General features: G+C 51.0%; 1 pseudogene; it reads left to right on the top strand.

The window, feature by feature from the left end:
- Nucleotides 1-1,230: 1,230 nt before the first annotated feature.
- LOC132515568 (solute carrier family 28 member 3-like) lies at nucleotides 1,231-5,514 on the top strand (annotated as a pseudogene).
- The last annotated feature ends 533 nt before the right edge of the window (nucleotides 5,515-6,047 follow it).

The following is a 6,047-nucleotide window of genomic DNA, read 5'->3' as shown; positions in this document are numbered from 1 at the left end:
TGGAAGCCCACTCCAGAGCAGTGTGGTGAATGGAAGGGAGGGAGCCAGGCTAGGAGCCCTTCCAGTTTTCTGGGTGAGAGATGACAGTGGCCTGAACCAAGATGGGGAAGCTGGAGTGGACAGGAAGGCATGGGCTAGAGAAGCGTTCGGAGGCGGAAGGGATAGGACCTGGTGACGGGTGTAAGGAGTGACTAGGAGGACCAAGGCTTACACCCCAGGTGACTGAGTGGGGTGAGCAGATTTGTGGGTGACGCGATGAGCTCAGTTTGGGACATGGGAGGTTTGAGGTGCTGTGGGTCATCCGAGGGGAGCTGTCCATTGGGCAGTTGGAGGCAGAGACCCTGCTGGAGTCCAGAGGATGGGCAGGGGCCAAGGCACAGAGTGGAGGAGATCCCAGGAGGAGTAGAGACAGGAGGTCCCAGGGAGCCCAGGGAGCATCAAGGTCTAGGGAGTTTCTTGCCCTGAGAGCTGTCTGAACACTGAATGTTGGGGGCTGGCCAGAGGAGTCCAAGAAGCTTGAGTAATCAACCCGGGTCCCCTCCAGTCCGCTAGCTTGCACCCGCTCACACGTGTCGACCTACGGTTCCAGTCCCACATCTATGCTCTCACTTGCAGGCCCACATCACTCGCACAGCCCTACATTCGCAGAAGGCTCACCCCTCAGCCCTCTCTCTCTCTCTCTCTTCCCTCCACAGTCCCACCTCTCCCTGCAGACCCTGGGGTTAATCTTCCCCCGCCCCCAGATTAGGGGTACTGCCCCTCTTTGTGCGGCCCAAGTGCCCGAGGCGAGAGACCTGGGAGGCTTGCGGCCATCCGGGCAGCTGAGTTAGGGAGGGCGGAGAGGGGCGCGGGGGTGGAGACACAAAAGGGGGGCGGGATCCCGGCTGCAGCTGTCCCGCGAGGGGCCGGGACAAAGGGCCTGCTGGCGGGCCCGCTGGAGCCGTTTTCATGCTTGTTGGGATTAGGCGCAGGAAACGTCGCTCGCAATCGTGCGGATCAACAGTCCCGTGAGCGCCGGCGCGTGGGGCGGGCTCGGCTCCACCCGCCCCCAGCTTTGTGCTGAGCCCTCGGCTCCAGGCGGCGCAGGGGTCCGGGGAGGCCGCCGCTTTGTCCGTGCCTTTCGGGGGACGAGCCCCGCCCGGGGACCGCTGGACACCAGCTGAATGCCGGCCTCCTGCCCTCTCCTTCCTCCCCAGCACGGAGCACTAGGGCTCCACCTTGCGCCCCATTATGGGGCAAGCTCACGGCCCCCCAAGCACCGAGCCCCTCGGACTGCTCCCATCCCACGGCCCGAGCCCTCTTTCATCTCCGGTGGGGGGTGAGGGGGTGGGAGGGTGTACATACAGGTCCTTGGGGGACCTGGCCCCTCCCCCGGCCCTGACCTCAGTATGATGATTCCCCTTTTCCCTGAGCCACCTCCCTCCTCCCGCCGGCCAGTCCCACAACCAGCCGAATCTCTTCTCAAATCTACTGGAGATAAAAAAAAATGGAGCAAGTAGAAGATCGACCGCCCCTGAGCCTAGGGGTTTGGGAAGAGGAGCTGGGAAGGTTAAGGTGTGGCTAGAAGCCTTCAGGCCTGGAGACGGCAGAGCAGACACATTTCTAGCTGTCCGGCGCTGGGGCTGGGAGAGGCTCGGGGGTCTGCGGCGGTGTGCAAACCACCCCCCACCCCGGGCTGGGAGCACTTTTATTTCTGAGAGGGGTTGGGGAAGGAGGAGGAAGCACGCGTGTGGGTCTGTGTCCAGGAGTGTGTGTGGGTGTGTGTGTGTGTGTCTGTGCACGGGCGCAGTGCATAGGCATGGGGTCTAGTGCCCCTGTGTCTGTGGGTGCCTGGTGGGTGTGGGCATGTATATGAGCGTGGATTTGAGGTCTGATTTGGAACACCCCCATGTCATGCTCCTCACCACCAGCATCCCCATTAAACTCATAGGTCTGGGAGTCGAGGCCCTTTAGCAATTATTTTTAATATACAGCACAACTGCCCAGCTGCATCTCCTAGCTCTGATGACCTCCCCATCCTCTCCTGTCAGATAGTAACAGCTGACATTTATGGACTCCTTCCTATGTGCCAGGCTCAGCTCTAAGCCCTTTACATGTGTAAACTTATTGAGCTCTCACAAAATGCTATGAGAGAAACACTAACTGCCCCATTTCACAGTTGAAAAAAGTGAGGCACAGCTAGTAAGTGGAAGATCCGAGACACCTGGGTCCAGTCTGCACCAGGAATCACTATGCTTTGTTGAGGCACAGCTAGTAAGTGGAAGATCCGAGACACCTGGGTCCAGTCAGCACTAGGAATCACTATCCTTTGTTGCCTCAACTTCTACTCATTCTCTAGGCTCTTCTTCCTCCAGGAAGTTTTCCTTGATCAGGTGTTCAGAGATCTCATTGCTTTCCTGTTCTTGTTACCTGTTCTTGTTACCTGTTCATGCTGTGATTAGGAGGAAACACTAACACTGGGTTTGGGGTGTGGCCTGTAGGAAACAGAGGCTGGCAGATATGTCACGGGCTGCCATCAGGGCCATTCAATCTCCTTAGAGATAGCCACTACAGACCTTTCTCCACTTATAATGGGGTTCCATCCCAATAAACCCATTGTAAATTGACAGCACTGTGAGTAAAAAATGCATTTAATACACCTGACCTACTGAACATCATAGCTTAGCCTAACCTACATTAAACATGCTCAAAACACTCACATTAGCCTACAGTTGGGCAAAATCATCTAACATAAAGCCTGTTTCATAGTAAAGTGTTGAATATCTCATGTGATTTCTTGAATACTGTACTGAAAGTGAAAAACAGAATGGTTGTGTGGGTACAGAATGGTTGTAAGTGTATCAGTTGTTTACCGTGATGATTGTATAGCCGACTGGGAGCTGCCTCTGCCCAGCATCCCGAGGGTATTGAGAGACTGACTATCATACTGCATATCACCAGCCTGGGGAAAGATTAAAATTCAGAATTCAAAGTAGGTTTCTACTGAATGCTTATCAGTTTTGCACCATCAAAAAATAAAGTCAGGGCTTCCCTGGTGGTGCAGCGGTTGAGAGTCCGCCTGCCGATGCAGGGGACACGGGTTCGTGCCCCGGTCCGGGAAGATCCCACATGCCGCGGAGCGGCTGGGCCCGTGAGCCATGGCCGCTGAGCCTGCGCGTCCAGAGCCTGTGCTCCGCAACGGGAGAGGCCACAACAGTGAGAGGCCCGCGTACCGGAAAAAAAAAAAAAAAAGTCAGAAAGTCATAAATCAGATTCTCCTAGGTGAGCTGGGGAGTGAACCTGGCGTCTGGCCCTCCATCCGACACGCCAGGGAAGAGGCACCAGAGACCATCTGCGGTTCCCATGCACAGGAGTCTTCCTCCCAGAGTAAAAATGGGCCAGAAGGAATGAGGATAATGAGAAGGATTAGTGAGGTACAGGGGATCTCCAGCCCAGACATTTGAAGAGAATTCAGCGAGCAGCAAAAATTCTGTGGAGCTGCAGAGGATGGTAGCCCTCACAGCCGAGGGCTGCAGCGACACCGGCTTTCAGAGTGATGAAGACTGCTTTGAAAACCAGAACACATCAGGAAATGACAACTCACTAAGGAGTAGAGTTGTGCAAAAGAGAACAAGAAAAGGGCAAACAGGGGGAAGAGCAAGTCACCACTGAGCAGGATTCTCCAAGAAAGGCTGAAGATGAGGAGGACGATCGAGAGACACGTGAAAAGGTGCCTGGAAAGGAAGTATGGTACAGTTTATGAGTTTTGTAGGGGACACAAAACAGCCCTTAAGTATATCATCTGGGGCATTTTAATAGCAAGTTACCTGGCTCTGGTGATTGCGGCCTGTGTGCTGAACTTTCGCAGAGCCCTTCCTCTTTTCGTGATCACAGTGGTTGCCATCTTCTGTGTGATCTGGGATCACTTCATGGCCAGATATGAGTCTCAAATCGCTCAGTTCCCGTCTCCTGGCTAAAGGCTTCTGGACAGACATTGGTTCTGGCTGAAGTGGGTGATTTGGGCCTGGTCTTTTCTGGCTGGTCTTTGACACCACCAGCTTGGGCCAACAGCAGCTGTTGTCCTTCGGTGGACTCCTAATGTACCTTATCCTGACATTTCTATTTTCCAAGCACCCAACCAAAGTTTACTGGAGGCCTGTCTTCTGGGGTATTGGGTTACAGTTTCTCCTTGGGCTTTTGATACTAAGGACGGAAACTGGATTTATGGCTTTTGACTGGTTACGGAGACAAGTTCTGACATTCCTGGAGTACACTGATGCTGGCTCCACATTTGTCTTTCGTGAGAACTATAAAGACCACTTTTTTGCATTTAAGGTCCTGCCCGTCGTGGGTTTCTTCAGCACTGTGATGTCCATGTTGCACTACCTCGGACTGATGCAGTGGATCATTAAAAAGCATTCCCGTGTCCACATCGAAGCAGGAAGGAAGGAGAGAGGATGCAACCGGAAGTCCCCATTCTGAGGAGGGCACCACAGTCTCTGGTTGGAAGGACCACTACAAATTGGGACCATCAACCATGTTTGTTTGAGAGGATGGATGGGTAATGCTAGTGACTATGGGAACATCTCCTGTTGAATCTGTAGTTCCTTCTGGCAATAGATTTGTTGGACAGAGAGTCTCCACTGCTGGTCCAACCACATTTACCATACGTCACCAAGTCCAAACTCCACACAATCATGACCACTGGGTTCTCTACCATTGCTGGAAGTGTCTTAGGTGCATTTATTTCTTTTGGGGTTTCATCCTCTCACCTGTTAACTGCTTCAGTTATGTCCACACCTGCAGCATTGGCTATTTCTAAACTTTCTTGACCTGAGACAGAAACACCTAAAATAACCCTCAGGGAGCATCTTCATCCATTTCCCTGGTGGCGAACATCGCTGTGAATTTGATTGCCTTTCTGGCCCTGTTGTCTTTTGTGAATTCAGCCCTTTCCTGGTTTGGAAACATGTTTGACTACCCACAACTGAGTTTCGAAGCAATATGCTCCTACACCTTCATGCCCTTTTCCTTCATGATGGGAGTGGACTGGCAAGACAGCTTTATGGTTGCCAAACTCATAGGTTATATAAGACATTCTTCAATAAATTTGTGGCTTATCAGAAACTCTCAAAATTGATCCATTTAAGGCAAGAGGGTGGACCCAATTTGTGGATGGTGTGCAGCAATATATGTTGATTCGTGCTGAGACAATTGCCACTCATGCTCTCTGTGGCTTTGCCAATTTCGGTTCCCTAGGCGTAGTGATAGGCGGGCGGACTCACATCCATAGCACTTACCAGCACTTCTGTAGACATCAACTACCATCATGTTTTGGAGAATGCCTTCAACTCCAGCTCAGTTAGAAACACAACCAATGTAGTATCTTGCTGCCAGAGTCTACTGAGCAGTACTGTTGCCAAGGGTCCTGGTGAGGTCATCCCAGAAGGAAACCATAGCCTGTATTTGAAGGACTGCTGCAATTTGTTGAATCCACCAACACTAAACTGCAGTTGGGTTCCTAATACATTTTGAGTTCAGCCACTTCTCCAACAGAACTCTAAGTACAGGTGCTGAATTTTCTGCTTTGGGGAGGAAAAAAAATGCTATTTCCACAGATTGATACTTCTGTCATGGAATCAGCTTTAATTGGAAAGAAGGAAAACAGGATGAACACTTCAGTCTCCAGTCCCAGAAATGTTTTCTGTCTCAGAAGGAAATTCTAGAGACAATGCTGAGATGCTTCTTAATGAAGTGCTCATCACCAATGCTCTTAATAGCATAAAGACTAGGTTTTATGAGAAAACACAAACACTAAAGACTGGAATAAAGGGGGATTCATACAAAAGAAAGAATGTGAAAAAGGTTTTGGAATACCTTAATTTATTTGTGTTTTCATTTTTGTTCATGCACAAGAGTAATTTTTTTTAATCCATGTGTAAATAGTTGATTTGTGTTTGTGTGTGTGTGTGTGTGTGTGTGTGTGTGGTGATGGTGATGATGATGAAGTAGGGATCTAAATGCCCAAAGGACTCTTTATCTCCGAAGTACAATATACTAGGATATTT

Source organism: Lagenorhynchus albirostris, chromosome 2, assembly GCF_949774975.1.
Source record: "Lagenorhynchus albirostris chromosome 2, mLagAlb1.1, whole genome shotgun sequence".
NCBI classification, from domain to species: Eukaryota; Metazoa; Chordata; class Mammalia; order Artiodactyla; family Delphinidae; genus Lagenorhynchus; species Lagenorhynchus albirostris.
Note: the sequence above shows the minus strand (reverse complement) of the source record. Positions and strands in the feature narration are given on the sequence as shown.